Below are 18,165 nucleotides of genomic sequence, written 5' to 3' on the forward strand. Positions count from 1 at the left end.
CTGCCTCTCAAAATTTCCAACAGGTGTTTACAGATATGCAATTAAGATTGCATAGGCAAGAGGAAGAGATTAAGTGTTTGAAACAGCAGCAGGTTCTGTCAGGGAACACCTCTTCCTTTGCTATGTCAGGAGTGGCAACAGTATTCGCTCAGTCTAGGGTTGAGAACAGGTGGAAATTTCTTTGTGGAAGATTCCAGGAGTATTACCCTCCAATTTTTGAGGGAGGCCTAGATCTGTTTCGAGCTGAGCAATGGATGGGCATGATCAGTTCCATCCTCGACAGTATGGGGGTGGTAGGTCACGATAAGGTAATATGTCCTACATATGTATAGCGGGATAAAGCCCGGACATGGTGGGAAGTAGTATCCCAGACACGAGATACATCTGTGATGGACTGGAAAGAATTTAGGTAGCTGTTTAATGAAAGATATTACTGTGATGCAGTTAAGACTGCTAAGATGAATGGGTTTCTAAATCTCGTTCAAGGAAATGCAACAGTAACAGAATATGTTAACAGATTCGATGGGTTGGCCAAGTTTTCTTTTGATATGGTACCCACGGATGTGGCTCGGAAGGAAAGGTTTATCCAGGGATTGAATCCCATAATTGCTCAGGGTATTAGAGTTGCCCCAGTGCATGAAATCTCTGCCTATGCTCAGGTGGTAGGGAAGGCGCTTGTGGTTGAAAGCACGGGAAATGAGATTGAGAAGAAGAGTGTCGGAGAGCGCGGAGCTCAGACAGTGACACCTCCGATTATTGGATCGAGCAAGAATAAGAATTGGATACTTTACCCATAATGCACTCGGTGTAAGAGGCGTCATCTGGGATAATGAGCAAGGGTATGTTTCTTTTATGGAATGGTTGGGCACCGTAAGAAGGATTGCCCAAGGCAAAGGAAGGATAAGAAAAAGGGGGCAGATAGCTCGACTCCAGCTTAAGAGTTCACTCTAATGCAGTCAGTGACAAAGACTGAGACTGGGATTGGGGCTGGTTCCTCAGTAGTGGCAGGTCAGCTTTCTAGTTTTGATTTTTGTATTATGTTGGCTAGTTTTGGTGCCATGTTGTTCTTTGCGTATTGCATCTAGAGAGGCATAGCCTTGTTATGCAGATTGCATGGTTATGTTGTGATGAGAAAGTGATACTCTATTGGTAATTTTAAAAGATGAGTTGGATTAGTGTGGAAGGGACTCATTAGTTGACTTGATAGAGTTGGTTATGACTGACTTCAATATGATCCTAAATATGGATTGGTTAGCCAAGTATGGGGCAATGATAAATTGTGAAGAAAGGATAGTAATCTTTGAGTTTGAGGGTGAGAAACCCTTGTATGTGTTGGCACTATGCATGGATTTTGTATGTTTATGACATCTGTATTTAGAGCTGGAGACATATTGCAGGAGGGTGCATAGGACTTTTGGCTAGTGTGGTGGAAACCACTTAGGTCGTGCCAGTGGGACCAGGACAGACTAGATTAGTCTGTGAGTTTTTGGATGTGTTTCCAGGGGATTTTCCATGATTACATTTACACAAAGAAATAGAATGGTAATTAGGTTGGTGCCGAGGACAAAACCAGGTAAAGGGCACTGTATTAAACGACTTCAGCAAAGCTGCAAGAACTAAAGGCTCAGTTATTAAGTAAGATGGTATTCTCCAAGGTGCATTTTTTATTTGGTTATTACCAGCTGGAGATGAAGGAGAAAGATATGCAAAAGACTGCTTTTATATCAGATAAGGGCAATATGAGTGCTAAGTTATGTTTTGGTGAATTTGATTTATGCTGAGTTGTTTTGATGAATCAGAGGAACAAAGTATTCAAAGATTATCTGAATTGGATTTGTGATCGTCTTGATCGACGATATTGCAGTATATTCTCGGTTGGAGATTTGTCGAGGTCAAGGAACTCTTTAGAGGTCAGGAGTTTCCTTGGACGGGCAGGATATAACATGTGTTTTGGGAAAAAGTTCCGAGTCTTCTTATAGATTAGAACCAGTTTGTAGATTGTTATGATATCTCATTGACTGGAAAATATGATTGCCCATGCATCATGTGATTTGAAGGATATGAGCAGAACTAGAGTAGAGTTACTGGTGGGCCAGGTGGCCAACATTACACTTGAGCTTATTATTGCAAGGAGGATAAAGGAAAAACAGTTAAGTGAACCACAGATGGGAAAATTGAGGGTGATGTCTTATCTGGATTAGCTAAGGACTATGTAGTGTCAGGTATGAATTTATTGTGGTATAGGGATCAGACTTGGGATCCGATGGACACTGAGATTAAATAGGAGATTCTAGATGAATCTCATATTACCCTCTTATTCTCTTCATCCAGGCATCATGAAGATGTACTAGAGTCTGAAAGCTTTATATTGGTGGCCTGAAATGGAAAGGGACGTAACAGAATATATGGCAAAATTCTTAACCTGTTAGCAGGTCAAGACAGAGTATTAAGAACCATTAGGGCCAATGCAGTTTTTAAGTATTTCATAGTGGAAGTCAAGAAACATCGCGATAGGTTTCACGGTGGGACTGCCCAAGATAGTGGACCAGCGTGATTTGGTTTGGGTCATTATGGACCAGTATTTAAAGTGAGCTCGCTTCTATCAGTAAGGACAAGTAATATAGTTTATCAGTATACAGCCCTCTATGTGAGAGAGGTAGTACGCCTTCATGGAATTCAAGATCTATCTTATTGGAAGAGGACCCTGTTATTACTTCCAAGTCTTTAAGAAGGTTGTAGAAGGCGATGAATATACAGTTGGTGTTTAGTACAGTTTATTATCCTCGGACTGATGGTAAATCAGAGAGAGTTATCCAGTTATTGGAAAGACACCTTATGAGATGTTTTATGGTAGGGAATGTATATCACCCATTCATTGGAATGAGGTGGGTGAGGTGTTATATCTGGATTCTGAGGTATATTAGAGGATCATAGAGACTTTTGGAAAGGTTAGAGTTTGGATGCTCGCTTCTCAGAGTAAATGGAAAAGTTATGTTGATCTGAATTGCAGGAACATGGAGGTCCAAGTGGAAGATTGTATCTTCCTTGGAGTCTCACCATGGGAAAGGGGTGAGGAGGTAAGAGCAAGTTGAGCCCTAGATTTGTGGGACCATGTGAAATCCTGATTAGGATTAACCAGGTTACCTATGGATTAACCTTAGCTTTGGCACTGTTAGCATTATACAATGTATTTCATATTTCCATGTTGAGGAAACATATGTTAGATGAAACTCATGTGTTGAGTTATGAGAATCTGGAATTAGATTGTAAAGGGTAGCCAACTCAGATATGAGACAGAAAGAACAAGGTTTTGAGAGACAAAGTTATACCTTGGGTTAATGTATTATAAAGAAACAGTAGGGTCGAGGAAATGGCCTGGAAACTAGAATCAGATATGCAAAATTGATATTCTGGGCTAGTCAGATAAAGTTTCGAGGACGAAATTTCTGTAAGGAGGGGATAGGTGTAATGACCCAAATTTCCTAATAAGGCTCAGGGCCTTGATTAGGTGGCCAGGATGGAAAATTTTGGAATTGTGTGATTATATGATATTTATGTGTATCATTATGTGATTATGTGAATAATATTATAATATGACTTGATATGCATGTTTAGGTGTATTAAATATGCATGTGGACCCATTTCTGTTTAATTGGATAATTTTCATAATTTGGCATGTTATGGGTATATTTGGCATATACGTGGTATGTGTGTGGTGCTTTATTATTATTTGGTTATGCTAAGGTTACTCAGCACAAGACGATCCTAGGAGGCAAGCTAGTGGGAAAGTCACAACGGGATCCATACTTGACTCGGAGTGTGTCAAGGGGTATTTAACACATTACCGGGATATTGGGTAATGGAAATAAATATTTGATGATAAATTAGGAGTTAATGAGATCAGGGGGAAATTCTAGGAATTTTGACTATTTTAGCCCGGGGGCATTTTTGGGACCCCGAGCATTAGGATTTGCTTAAGGTTACTTAAGCTTGAGCTAACCTGTTAAAATTATAAAAGAATGTTCAGAACATTCTCTCTTCCTCTCGTTCCCTTTTCGACACCCAATCACATTTTCAAAGGAAACTCGAGTTTTAGGACTTAGATTCAAGCAAGGATTGAGGCATATCAATTCTATGGAAGATTAGAAGTTTATTAGCTGGAGGATTTAGTTGGGAAACGACTTAATCAGAGGTAATCCAAGTTTTAAGTTCTATGTATTTAAAGCTTTTAAGCTTTGATTGGATTTTATGTTTTGATGAGTTTTTGGATGAATTGAAGCTTGGGTTTTATTGGTGTTGGATAATTAGGATGTTTGGGAACTTTGATTTTGGGATTTGGATATGTTTGTGTAGGTTTTTGGAAGGTTTTAAGTGGGAAAAGTCGAAGGATATGGCTGGTTACGTGGTCAAGTTGCGAGCTTGTTCTAGCAAGTCGCAACTTGGATGAAGCCATAAGCCAGGAGGAGGAAGCCTTGGGGGCACACCGCGACCCAAGAGGGATCAAGTCACCGCCCGCACCCAGAGCCTAGGCAAGGGGCTCTCTAACTTGGGGCAAGTCGCGACCGGCTTGGGCATGTTTTCCTAAATTCAATTTTGAATCGTGGGAACTTAATTTTAAGGGCCTGGGATCGATCCTACTACCCTGTTGAGTAGGATTCGACGTCCCAGAGGCTAGCTTTGGGTTTGGAAGTATTTCTTTACTCATTTTTTATGAGATTTTATATTATGGTTGTGACTAGGTTATCACTAGGGGCTTGGAACAGGATCGTGCTTAAGGATCGTTTATTGGTAACTTGTGCTTGGACCAAGGGTAAGAAAATTGCACCCAGTATGTGACATGCATGGTTATTGATGAAGCATGTTGAGTGCTCTATATATTGATAGTGATTGCATAGTAAATGCATAGCAGCTTTGCTTATCTGTGTATGGAAATGACTTATTGGTCAGAGAACGACAATAGTGTTTAGTATTGATCCTGAAGCTGTGACTTATCAGTCAAGTTCAGTGGTGATATGAGCACTGGTCGTATGGTATTGGCTTAAGAGTCAAGAATGACATTAATGTGTTTAACACATGCCGAAAGGATTAGATCTAATCACCATAAGCATGAAATGCTTGACCGACCCTAAGTTCAATGAAATCTAAAAGCGCCTGTCTAGTCTAAAGGCTAGTTACTTAGATCCAGCGCCAAAAGGCTCAGGTGATTGTAACGTCACATGGCTTAGGGTGCAGAGCCTAAGTGCATGACTTATTTGTCACTTATCTGATTAGGGTGTGGAGCCCAAGTGCGTGACTCATTTGTCACTTATCTGATTAGGGTGCAAAGCCCAAGTGTATGACTCATTAGTCACCTATTCAAAGAATGACACATTAGCCATCTATTCACAGATTGACTTGATAGTCATCTATACAGGGGCAGGGCCCATAATCATGTATTTGGACTTGTATGCCTGCATGAATAGGGCTATTATTGCTAGGCATGCCTATAATGATTCAGTGACATGTTATTACCTGTTCATGAGCATATTGAGTTTTCTTGCTGAGCTTCAACTCACGGGTGCTATGTGGTGCAAGTAAAGGTAAAAGAAAGCTAGACCATCCTTGAGTTGGAGAGCTTAGGTGACGATGTATACATATGCGGCCGCTCGACCTCCACGGCTGAGGGTTTAAAGAGGAACAAGGGTTAAACCCTATTTTTCCGCTTAGGTCGGCTGGTTGTAAATCTTTTATTGTAATTATCCTTTAAAATATATTTTTGGGATCACGATGTATATAGTAAACGTTTTAGTGAAATGTTGTATCTTTAACCAAAATTTTTAACCCTAACCCGTTAATCAAATTTAGTTACACAATTATGGCCAAATGACTCGGTTAGCGAGTTTAGCACTGTTTAAAATGCACAACGTAACGGCCTCTCTCTCTCTCTCTCTCTCTCTGGCTCTCAAGATCATAAGTTTTCTCCAAGAAATTTATTAAGTGATTGTCTTTGTGAATTTCAAGGCTTGTTCAATGCCAATTCCCTTTCCTATTAGAGAAAGCCTCAAGCATCCACCAAGGCCTAGGAAATAGAGGATTCTGATAATGATACATCTCATGTATAAGCCTTGTGTTTGATTCTCTCCATCAAATATCTCAAGTGGTGTTCTAACAAGGGTTTGAAGCTTGTAAGAAGAACAAGATTTTTGTTCTACAATTAGGGTTTGCATATCTCTATCTCAATCTTTTCTTGAACTCTGTAAGTGTTATTGTGTGTAGATTCTTATTATTGTGGTGGTGTAATCTCACTCTCTTCCAGCATGACCAATATTCCAATACCTATAATGAAGGATGGAAAGATCATTTTAATGTAATATATGGGAACCAACAACAAGTTTATCCTTAGCTGGCACCTGCTAGACCACCAAGGTTCAATTTTCAGTAGAGAACTCAGCAAACTTATGTACCTTGACCTCAACAACATTCTCATGCAGCTTTGTTCGGGTTTTATGCCCTAATTAATACCAAAATTCTTTGTAATCTCATTTATTATCAATAAAATAATAGAAATCATTTTTTGACTTGGTCAATCACTTTGCTCACATGTTTTATTTTCATGATTATTTGTTTAATATAAACTTCTATTAAATCCCGAGCATATAGTTAATCTTATTTATAGTGACGTAATCACAGTGGAATATAAATATGACTATATGTTCAAAATAAGTTAGTCCTAAGATTAGTCAGTGCACAAGATTTACATTGACTTGCCAATCTACGATATGATCTACTTACACATCACAGTGTTATGTTCTTTCCAGAACATTAGCAAAGTATATAAGATCAGATGTATTTGTTACATCAGACAAGACCGATATTGACAGTTGATAAGATAAGTAAACATACTGTTATTATCTATTCTAGTCATATCATATAGTTGACCATAGATCAATTCAATCTCAATTCTGAGTGGTTAGTATTCTAACTGATGGTATTATTTGAGTTCTTTGACTTGTTCGTTACCAGCTTACCCTACGAACTAGCCCATAATTACATCTTGGGAACTCGGTAGTATAATTGAGTGGGAGTGTTAATCATAGATATGAACATCTATAGCTTATGATGAAAAAGTGAAATGAGGGTTTCATTTTAGTTTGGTTTAAGGTGTTAAATGATAGAGATCTCATTTCAGTAATTAAATTAGTTTACTGAAATATCATTTACGAGGAACTAAGTGTTTTAAGGATAAAATACAATGTGGGGTAAAACGGCATTTTAGTCCTATCTAATTGTAGACCGTCTATAGAGGATTGAGTGACAATTATGGTTGTAACGATAGATAATTAATAGCGTATCTATATTTGTTATAGAACGTTCTATGAATTAAAGAGTGCAATTCCAAGTCTATAGTGGAGTCACGAGGAATTAATAAGTTAGTAAATTTATTTGTTAGATTTATGATAACTTATTGGAGCTTGATTTCATAGGCCCATGGTCCCCACTGTACCTTGGATAAAATCATCTAGATAGTCTCAATTAATTGATTTAATTATCAATTATAATTATCAAAGTTGAATAGGTCAATTTTGGATAGTTTCACAGAGTTATGTAATTTTGAGAAGAAAAGATAAATCATGATGAATTTATTAATTAAGATAAATTGGTGTCTAAATTAATAAATAAGTTTAAATCAAGATTCAAATTATAAATAATTAATTTGATAAAGGATTTAATTAATTACATCAATAGAAAATAATACATGCCTTGATTTTAAGTCCAATGGACTTATAATCAAATGGGAAATTTCACGGGCCTAAAGCTCATGATAATTTCGACCTAGGGCTTTAAAATGGCTATTAGTTTATTTATTTTTTAATTAAATTAAATGGCATAATTGAGTCTATAAAAGGAGTGCTTAGAGAGAAGTCAAAACATAAGTTTGACAAGTCACAAGTCAGATTTTCTTATAGTTTTAGATTCTCTCTAAACACAAGTCATTTTCTAAGCCTCTTTGTTATTTTCTCTTCTTCTCTCTATATCTATCTCATATGTTGAGAATTGCCCACACTATTCTAGGTGATTCTAAGGATACATTGGAAGACTGTGAAGAAAATAGAAGATCGGTTCAGTTTCTTGATAATACTCCACGATAGAGAGGATACAAGAGTTAGAGAAACTGAAGGAAGGACTCTTTAATTTCGATGCGTATACTATAAGTATTCTATTCATTGTATATCTTTGAATTCAATTTTAGAAACATGTTTTAGGCTATCTCATATTAATTTATTTAATATTAGATATACATGAAAATAAATAAAGATCATGTATAAAGTTTTCCTAACGCTTCACATGATCAAGATCCATCTCTTGATGACATGATTAAAACCTTGGTCGCTACTAATGTGATGCAACAAAACAATATACAGTTTCAACAAAGTAATATGTAGTTTCAACAAAACACTCATGCAATTCTATAAAGCACTCAAGCATCTCTCCAGAATTTGGAGAACCAATGGGACAGATTGCTACATCTTTGAGCAAGCTTGAAGCTCATAATTCTATAAAATTTCCTTCGCAACCATAGAGGAACCTAAGAGCAAATGTAAGTGTGATAACACAAAGAAGTGGTACACAATATGAGCCACCCACTGATCCCTCATTGCCAGCTCCTGAACAAAAGCAATTGATAGACAACTCTACTCATGATGAGCCATCATAGCATAAAAGGCCAAATAAACCAACTGTCACAACCTATGTCCCTTACCCGCCTATTCCGAGTAGGTTGAAGAAGACTAAGAAAGAAGAGGCTAACAAGAAGATTTTGGAGACTTTTCGCAAAGTCGATGTAAGTATTCCATTACTTAATGATATTAAACCAGTGTCTCGATATGCTAAATTTCTGAAGGAATTGTGCACAAGCAACTGAAGGGAGTTAAGAAGATAAGCGTGGGGAAAAAAGTTTCTCCGGTTCATCAGAAAAAGCTACCATCAAAATGCAAGGATCCTGTAACCCTTACAATTCCTTGTACTATTGGAAATAAAAATGATTGAGCGATGTATGACATATTTGGGAGCATCGATTAATGTCATGTCATATTCAACATATGCTTCCTTGAATCTTGGATCACTAAAGGAGACATGATTTATTATTCAACTAACTGATCGCACTGATGCTTATCCTTTAGGGGTGGTTGAAAATGTTCTAGTAAAGGTTAATGGACTTGTTTTTCAGACAAATTTCTATATACTTGAGATGAAGGATGCTTCAATACTTAATCTGACACTAGTTTTATTTGGAAGGCCATTTGTGTTGATGACAAATACAAAGCTAAATGTAAGAGCAAAAAATTCTTACAATGGAATTTGTGGCGAAGTGAATAAATTCATTATGTTCGATTTCATTGATAAGCATAAGAGGAAGAATACTTTGTTGCAATACCCAACATAAGGATTTTGAGTGAGCATTCAATCGAGCTAATGACGTTAAATAAATGGGAAATTTACGAGAGTTTTTCTTACCATTTTCTTTTTATTTTGCATTGATTTTATTTATTTGTGTTTTGCAGACAATGCTTGTATTAAGTGTGGGGGGGGGGGGGGGGGAGGATAATTGTTGTGTTCTATCCTTTTTTTCATTAGTTTTAGTCGTAAAGCATGGTTGAGTTTAAAGTAATTAGTTGATGATAAGATTTTTTATTGTGTTTGATATGATTTTAGGAAATGATAGGTTCTACATGAATTGTGTGCTGGACTTTTGTTTTGATTAAGTGTGGGGGGGGGAGGATAATTGTTGTGTTCTATCCTTTTTTTCATTAGTTTTAGTCGTAAAGCATGGTTGAGTTTAAAGTAATTAGTTGATGATAAGATTTTTTATTGTGTTTGATATGATTTTAGGAAATGATAGGTTCTACATGAATTGTGTGCTGGACTTTTGTTTTGATTACCGCTTAGGCTTGGTTCTTGATTTTTAAACTCATGAACATGATTGAATTTACCTAGTTGTCCCCACAAAAACTATGACAGGGTGGCGCGTGTGCATTGATTATAGAAAATTAAATGCCGCCTCCTGCAAAGATCATTTTCCACTCCCATTCATTGATCAAATCCTTGAACGTGTAGTTGGTCATCCATTCTATTGCTTTCTTGATGGATATTCTGGCTATTATCAAATTGAGATTGCATTAGAGGATCAAGATAAGACCACTTTCACTTGTCCCTTTGGCACTTTTGCTTTCCGACGTATGCCATTTGGCTTGTGTAATGCACCAACTACTTTCCAAAGATGCATGATGAGCATCTTTAGTGACATGATTGAAAAATCAATGGAATTATTAGCCCTTTAATTTGCTCCCATCGAATCAATCTGGAGGGCGAGGCAATCCCTTGAAGAGATCCTCAAAGGCGACTGAACCCCACAATGAAAGAAGTTGTAAAAAATGAAGTTTTGAAATTGCTAAACGCTGGTATTATTTACCCAATAGCTGATAGAAAATGGGTCAGTCTAACGCAAGTCGTGCCCAAGAAATCTAGTGTCACTATGATCCAAAACAAAAAAGGGGTCCTTGTCCCCACAAAAACTATGACAGGGTGGCGCATGTGCATTGATTATAGAAAATTAAATGCCGCCTCCCGCAAAGATCATTTTCCACTCCCATTCATTGATCAAATCCTTGAACGTGTAGCTGGTCATCCATTCTATTACTTTCTTGATGGCTATTCTGGCTATTATCAAATTGAGATTGCATTAGAGGATCAAGATAAGACCACTTTCACTTGTCCCTTTGGCACTTTTGCTTTCCAGCGTATGCCATTTGGCTTGTGTAATGCACCAGCTACTTTCCAAAGATGCATGATGAGCATCTTTAGTGACATGATCGAAAAATCAATGGAAGTATTCATGGATGACCTAACCATTTTTGGAAACTCCTTTTGTTGTACTTTGATTTAGCATGAGTCTTTCACTCAGCTCTAGTACAGCTGGGAAATAAATATGTGGAAGAAATAATCAAGGAATCCATTTATTATCCACGTGGACAGCCCAATTTTCACAGTGATTATGCGAGCTAGGGATGCATAGGTTGAGAAGCGCGAGCTCATGATATTCATACGACCTCCATAGTACGAGCTCGGAGATATTTTTAGCTCGTGGTAACTCAAATATATTGCGTACCCGCGAAACCCCAAAGACTCGAGTACTTTTATGCAATCATTTATGGCCAGCCTGTAACATTTAATGTCCCAGATATTAGGAGACCATTTATTTCGTGATCAGATCATATCCTAGTATAAATGGGAATATTTTGTATTAAATGTAATAAATATGTAAATCCATGATTGACTCACGCGGTTACCCAAACCTTTCCATGGAATTTCTCTATAAATACTGGGAATATTGGATAGGAAAAGGGACGATTATTCTGTAATACTGAAACTCTACCAAAATAGAGAGAGAAAACAATAATAATATAGACTCGTGGACTAGGTGGATTTTAACCACTAAACCACGTAAAAAGATCTATCTTTGAGAGTTCATTTCTTATTTCGATTTATTATCAAGCACTAATCAACCTTGTTATTTTCTTAATTCACTGTTGGCGAAAAATCGCGCCAATAGTTTGAAGCTTTCATTGAGAGGTAAGATTAGTGCTTTCACCAAAATCTCAGTCAAATCTCATCATGGTGGTCACTCGCTCAATGCACGATAATGAGATAGAACAACCTGGTGGGCAGGATGCCCCTCATACCGTTGTTTCAAACGAGCATGGCCCTAAAGTTCAGCAACGTCCGGGAAAGCAACCGGTGGGCCACGGCGATACTGGGACTTCGGCGTCATTGCCACTGAATCCATTTCCAGATTACATAACTGCGGTTGAATTGGAAAATATGCAGTTAAGATGCCATCTTGCCAAGACATATAGGTAAATTGAGGAGGTTTTGGCTCGGTTACCCCCTCTTGCAACCGAAATTAAATTCGGAAAGAAGCAAAGTGGGTCTCATAAGTCCCACAGGAATAACCGATCCAAACAAAGTCGGTCAGTCAAAACTGCCACCCCCAAGTTCTATGTCTGCGGCGCAAGACTGCCAAAAAGCTCAACCTAGTGGCCTTCAAAAGGGTCATCAGCACATCATTCGATCGGTTAGAACTGCGACCCAAGTTCGATGCCTCCATCGCACGCGCTTGGGAATACCCATGGCAACCCACGAGGAGGGGCTGGGATAGGTTCACAGAGAAAAAATGTTCCAGCCAACCCTCCTGCGTCACGATCGGATCGTCAGGCATAGAGAGCTAGAAATGATGGGGCAGAACAGAGGCGGGCTAATTTAGTTCGCCCTGATGGGACAAGGATTGCCTCGCCAGTTAGGCATCCCTTGTCACCCATAAGACATCCAACGCCGCCTCGTCCTACACATGACATTATTGCTTATGGAGACAGCAAAAGAAATCCTCCCCCATCTGCCCGTACCTATGTTCCATGGACAAGTGTTTAAAATCTGAATCCTTGGCCTCCACCACGAGTTGTGAGCTTCTCAAATGGAAGTTATTGGACAGAAATTCGTCGAAGTGGTAGGTCTGGTAAGTCCGAGGGCGATCTAAGGAACCATCTAAGTTCGGCTCAAAGCCCTCGATATGATCCATAGCCTGATCTGTGCGATAGCCTAAATTCGCAGAGAAGAAATTCAGCTCGTGATGAAGGAGACAGTTACACTCGTCAAGAGGGAGGTCCTTCCAAAGTACGTGATAATGGGAATGTCCCACAAAACCAAGCCCAAACTTGGAGGGACAACAACCCGCCACACGCGTACGATAGGATGGGAGTTGTTGAACAACCCCATAATAACCTAGGGACCAAGGACCAAACCCTCGAAAGGCTAGCCCAAATGGAGGAGCTAATGAAGAAGCTTCTATCGGAGAAAGAGAAAGATGAGTGTGACTCAGAGGATGAGCTTGAGCTTTTCGCCCCGAATATTGCGGCGGCCGCGTATCCAGTGGGTTTCAGGATGCCACATTTGTCAAAGTTTGACAGAGATGGGGATCCGTCTGATCACTTGGGGATGTTCAACACCATAATGATGGCTTACAACATCGGACCCGATCTAAGGTGCCTTATATTCCCCTCGACTCTGATTGGTCCAGCCAGGCAGTGGTTCAAACAATACAAGAGGCATTCAATCACCTCTTGGAAGATTTTTTCTAGTGATTTTAAGAGAGCCTTCAGGGCTTCCCAGGTAACTCGAATTAAGGCTGACTCACTGGCTAATGTAAAGCAGCAGCCCGGTGAACCGTTGAAAGCGTATCTAAGTAAGTTTGCCAATGTCGTTGCGCGAGCTAGAGATGCCGACGAAAGCTCCAAGCTCATGGCAATGAGGACGGGAATTCTTGTTGGAGGTGACCTATGGCAAGAGTTACATAGGAAAGGAGTTAATACTGTGGACGAGGTCTTGACACGAGCTCAAAGATGGGTTAACCTGGAAGAGGCACGAGCTTTTGTCGCGGGAACCAGCCAAGTCTTTGTCCAACCTGTTGGAGTGGTAATGGATGTTGTAGCTACGGCTCAAACCGTTGCCCAGAATAGCCAAGGGGGAAATAACAAGAGGAAGGGAAATGGTGAGGGCGACCAGAGTGGAACAAAGAAAAACAAGTCCGCGGAGAAATTTAAACCGTTCTACGCAACATATACCAATCTCACAGATACAAGAGAGTGCATCTTCTTAGCTAATTCTACTCGCATTCCATGGAAGAAGCCAGAACCACTGAAAAACCAAAGAGCGAAGAAAGATCCTTCGAAGTTTTTCCAATTCCACAATGATATCGGTCATAATACTAATGACTGTATACAGTTGAAGGATGAGATCGAGACCCTAATCAGGGCGAGACCTTTGGCCCAGTATGCCCGGAATCGAGCGACTACCAGTCAGCCCGCTGGACAAAATCCTCTGTCAACTCCTGAAGCTCCAACGAATCAAGCCAGAGTTCAGGTGAATCAGGACAATCCTCCTCCGATAACAGGAGGAGATATAGCCACCATTTCGGGAGGACCTCATCTGGCAGTCACGAGTAGAGGTGCCCAGAAGAGATACATAAACGAACTGAAGTCCCATAATGGAGTGGAGTTCGTCTTGGAACAACGATTATCAAAGCAGTAGCGATTGGAGAAACGACCAATCATTTTTACGGAGGAAGATGCCAGTCATGTCCAGTTCCCACATAATGATCCTCTGGTCATAACTGTTCAACTCGCCAACCGAAGAGTTCGGAGGACACTAGTAGACAACGGGAGTTCTATGAATCTACTTTTTGGGTCCACCTTAGAAAAAATGGGACTATCAGTAACCAAGCTAAAGGCAACCTCAATGATTCTATATGGGTTTTCTGGTGAAGGGTCGGCTGCCATCGGAACAATCGAACTATGGTAACATTTGGTGAAGTCCCACGAACTGTCTCAGAGCTACTTGAGTTCGTGGTCATCGATTGTCCAGCTGCGTACAATGCGATTTTGGGCTGACCTGTGTTAATGGCGTTTGAAGCCATAACCTCTATCTGCCACCTAGCAATCAAATTCCCCTCATCTGCAGGAATATGCACCGTCAGAGGCAATCAGCTCACTGCCAAGGAATGCTATAGCATTTCTATGAAGGGAAAATCACAACCCAGGCAGCAAGCAATGGCCATAAGTGACGAATGTGAGGAGTCCCAGGAAGTGGAAGTTGCTTGCAGGACGGAAGAACCTCAAGAAACAAAGGATAGTGACATCGTCTCAAGTGATGATATCGACCCACGAATGGGCAAGGACAGATCAGAGCTCCATGCTATTGAGGAGCTCGAGGAAGTAAGCTTAGATCCCAAAGAAGCTTCAAGAGTCATTAAGATTGGGGAAAATCTTAGTGATAAAAGGAAAAATGAGTTGGTTAAGTTTTTACAAGGGAATCTAGATGTTTTCGCCTGGTCGCATGAGGACATGTTGGGAAGTAGCCCAAGTGTGATCATGCACACTCTAAACTTAGACAAAAGCGTGCCTAGAAAATCCAAAAAACTGAGACGTTTGGGAACAGTCCGAGCTGAAGCACTGGAGGAAGAAGTAGCTCGACTGTTAAAGTGTGGGTTTATTCGTGAAGCAAAATACCCGATCTAAGTCGCGAATCCTGTGCTGGTCCCGAAGCCAAACGGAAAGTGGAGGACCTGCATCGATTTCTCCGACCTGAACAAAGCTTGTCCTAAAGATTGCTTTTCACTACCGAGGATTGATCAATTGGTAGATGCCACTGCGGGACACGACCTCATGTCCTTCTTGGATGCGTATTCTGGATATAACCAGATCGCGATGAATCCTGCGGACCAAGAGCATACTAGCTTTATGACTCCAACTAATGTATATTGTTATAAAGTTATGCCCTTTGGGCTGAAGAATGCCGGAGCTACCTACCAACAGTTAGTCAACAAAATGTTTGTTGGTCAAATCAGGAAAAATATGAAAGTGTATGTCGATGATATGCTAGTCAAATCCAAGACTGTCGATAACCATGTATCCGATCTGAATGAATGTTTTGAGATCTTTGAGAAGGTATAATATGAGACTTGAATCCCCAGAAGTGTACTTTCAGAGTGGCATCGGGAAAATTTCTGGGATTCATAGGGGGATAGAGGCAAACCCTAATAAAATCATATCATTGCTGGAAATGCCCTCACCTAGGCTGCGTAAAGAAATTCAGAGTCTGGCTGGTAAGGTGGCAGCCCTGAACCATTTTATTTCAAAATCCACTGACAAGTGCTTGCCGTTCTACAACTTGCTCAGAGGAAACAAGAAATTTGAATGGACTGAGGAGTGCGAGCAGGCATTCCTCGACCTAAAAATGCACTTGGCCGAGCCCCCACTGTTGCACTAGAGAACCTATGTTCCTTTATCTGACTGTGACAGAAAGTGTAGTCACTACCGTGTTAGTTTGGGAAGAAGATCGCGCTCAAAAACCAATGTATTATATAAGCAAGAGACTTCTCAGAGCTGAATCACGATATCCACTGATAGAAAAGATAATTTTCTGTCTAATATTGGCTTCAAGAAAGCTCCGGTCTAGTCACATTCAATTAAAGTCATGTCCGACTAACCTTTAATGCAGGTATTGCAAAAACCTGAAACGTCGGGACGTCTTTTAAAATGGGCGGTTGAACTCAGCCAGTTAGAAATATTTTATGTACCACGGAACTCAATCAAAAGTCAAGTCCTTGCTGATTTTGTGGCTGAATGCACCAGATTTCAAGAGGAGCTTTTGAAGGAACCGGTGCAGGAGTTGTGGAAAATATTCGTAGATGGGTCATCGAACGAGAGTAGATCCGGAGCTGGGATCATATTAATCTCTCCAGAAGGACATCGATTCCATACAACTCTAAGATTTGGATTCGAAGCATCTAACAACGAAGCCAAATATGAGGCCTTGCTAGCTGGACTTAAAGTAGCGAAGGAGCTCAAAGCGAAGGTCGTACAATGTTATAGCGATTCCCAGCTCATGGTCAATCAGGTGTGGGGGGAGTATCAAGCTCGAGGTACCAAGATGGCGGCTTACCTAGCTAAGGTAAAGGGGGAGCTATCAGAATTTGAGTACAGTACTGTTGAATAGATACCTCGCGAGCAAAACTCTAATGCTGACGCTTTGGCAAGGCTTGCCACCACCAAGGAAGCTGGGACTTTGAATCTAGTTCCAGTGGAGTTCTTGGAAAGTCTGAGCATGACAGAAAAAATGGTAGAGGTCAAGATGATCGACACAAGGCCGACCTGGATGACCCCCATAGTGGAATATCTTACAACAGGAAGGCTACCTGAGGAAAGAAAGGACATAAGAAAAATACTCTATCAAGCTCTGAGGTATGTGATAATGGATGGTACATTATACCAACATGGTCATTCATTGCCTCTCCTACGGTGTGTTCTACCTGAGGAAGCTAAAACCATTATGCAAGAAGTGCATGAAGGCTTTTGTGGAGATCATGCTTGGGGGCAAAACCTAGCATTACAAATATTGAGGCGGGGCTATTTTTGGCCCACTTTAACGAAAGACTCCATCTCCCATGTTCAGAAATGTGACAAATGCCAGCACTTCGCCACAGTAGCCCGAGCTACTCCAGTCGAGCTAACTATGATCTCATCCCCGTGGCCGTTTGCGGTGTAGGGAATCGACTTGTTAGGGTCCCCACCAATGGGCAAGGGAGGAGTTCATTATACAGTGGTGGCAATCAAATACTTCATAAAATGGGTAGAGGCTGAGCCTTTGGCAACCATCACATCGAAGAAAGTCCTGGACTTTGTGGTAAAAAATATTGTATGCCAGTTTGGGATTCCTAGAAAGATCGTGTCAGACAATGGGATCCAATTCGACAGTGATCTTTTCACCAACTTCTGTGAAAAGTACAGCGTTATTAAGAGTTTTTCCTCGGTAGCATATCCACAGGCCAATGAACAGGTCGAGGCTGTGAATAAGACCCTAAAGGTGAGCCTTAAGAAGAGGTTAGATGAGGCCAAAGGAGTCTGGCCTGAGCAGCTCCCGCAAGTACTTTGGGCATACCGAACTTCCCACAGGACCTCCATAGGACACACTCATTTCTCCTTAACTTTTGGAAGTGAGGTCTTCCTTCTAGTCGAAGCTAGGGTGGCTACTCACAGGCAAAAGACATTTAGCCAGGAACAGAATGATGAATTACTTAACGCATCACTCGACCTGATTGATGAGAAACGAGAGGATTTGTAGTTACAACTCGCCCATTATCAACAGAAAATCACTCATTACTTTAATTCTAAGGTCAAGAGACGTAGTTTTGGATTAGGCGACCTGGTTCTCCGAAGGGTCTTTTTGGCAAACAATGATCCCAAAGACGACATTTTAGGTCCGAATTGGGAAGGACCATATCAGATCGTGGAAGTTTTGTGTAAAGGAACTTTAAAGTTAGCTTGGCTTAGTGGAGAAATAGTCCCACAGACCTGGAACGCCATGCATCTAAAAAGTATTATCAATGGTACAATCATCCATGTAAGGCTTAATTATAAAAGCCATTTAATTAAATAACAGTGGATTATTGTGTAATTTTTCTTGTTAAGGTGGTTTTAAATAATTTTTCTTTATAAGGTTGTATTAGCTCATGTATTGATGTTTGTAAAAGCAACCAAGAAAGTCTCTACATTCTGGTTACTTAGGGGGCATATA

The 18,165-nt window shown here is 40.2% G+C and overlaps 1 protein-coding gene across 1 annotated transcript in view; it reads right to left on the reverse strand.

Moving 5' to 3' along the window:
• Positions 1-18,165, reverse strand: part of LOC133798045 (uncharacterized) — a 48,489-nt gene that overhangs the window by 3,840 nt on the left and 26,484 nt on the right. The window lies entirely within an intron of this gene.

Source organism: Humulus lupulus, chromosome 1 (genome assembly GCF_963169125.1).
Source record: "Humulus lupulus chromosome 1, drHumLupu1.1, whole genome shotgun sequence".
NCBI classification, from domain to species: Eukaryota; Viridiplantae; Streptophyta; class Magnoliopsida; order Rosales; family Cannabaceae; genus Humulus; species Humulus lupulus.